The following is a 515-nucleotide window of genomic DNA, read 5'->3' on the forward strand; positions in this document are numbered from 1 at the left end:
GATAGATTCCAACCGGTCAGGACCTATTGGTGCTGTCAGTAGCACTAGGTCCGGTTCAAGTGTGGGCTTTTTCGGCTAACTCGTTGAGATACTCAAAAGCCTCCTCGGGATCCTTTTGGAGAAATTCACCATTGCACATCATCTCCACAAATTGGCGCTCTCGAATCGTGAGTCCTTCGTAGAAATAACTGACGAGGCACCAACTCTCGTAACCATGGTGGGGACACTGATTTAACAGATCCTTGAACCGTTCCCAAACTTGATACAGAGTTTCATTGTCCTTTTGGGTAAAGGTCGAGATCTGTCGCTTCAGACCATTGGTCTTATGGTGAGGGAAATACTTGTTGAAAAATGATGTCGTCATTTCTTCCCAACTTCCAATAGACCTAGGTCGTAAAGAATACAACCAGCTTTTAGCCTTTTCCTTCAAAGAGAAAGGAAAAAATTTCAATCGCACAGAGTCCACGACTTTAGCTCGGTTGTGAAAAGTGGCCACTACTTCTTCAAACTCCCTA

At 44.5% G+C, this 515-nt stretch overlaps 1 non-coding gene across 1 annotated transcript; it reads left to right on the forward strand.

Moving 5' to 3' along the window:
* The first annotated feature begins 209 nt into the window (after nucleotides 1-209).
* Nucleotides 210-316, forward strand: LOC112090596. Its single transcript, XR_002901729.1, has one exon. It is a non-coding gene; the product is annotated as a small nucleolar RNA R71 (small nucleolar RNA).
* The last annotated feature ends 199 nt before the right edge of the window (nucleotides 317-515 follow it).

The sequence above is a fragment of the Morus notabilis genome, unplaced genomic scaffold (genome assembly GCF_000414095.1).
Source record: "Morus notabilis unplaced genomic scaffold, ASM41409v2 Scaffold3938, whole genome shotgun sequence".
NCBI classification, from domain to species: Eukaryota; Viridiplantae; Streptophyta; class Magnoliopsida; order Rosales; family Moraceae; genus Morus; species Morus notabilis.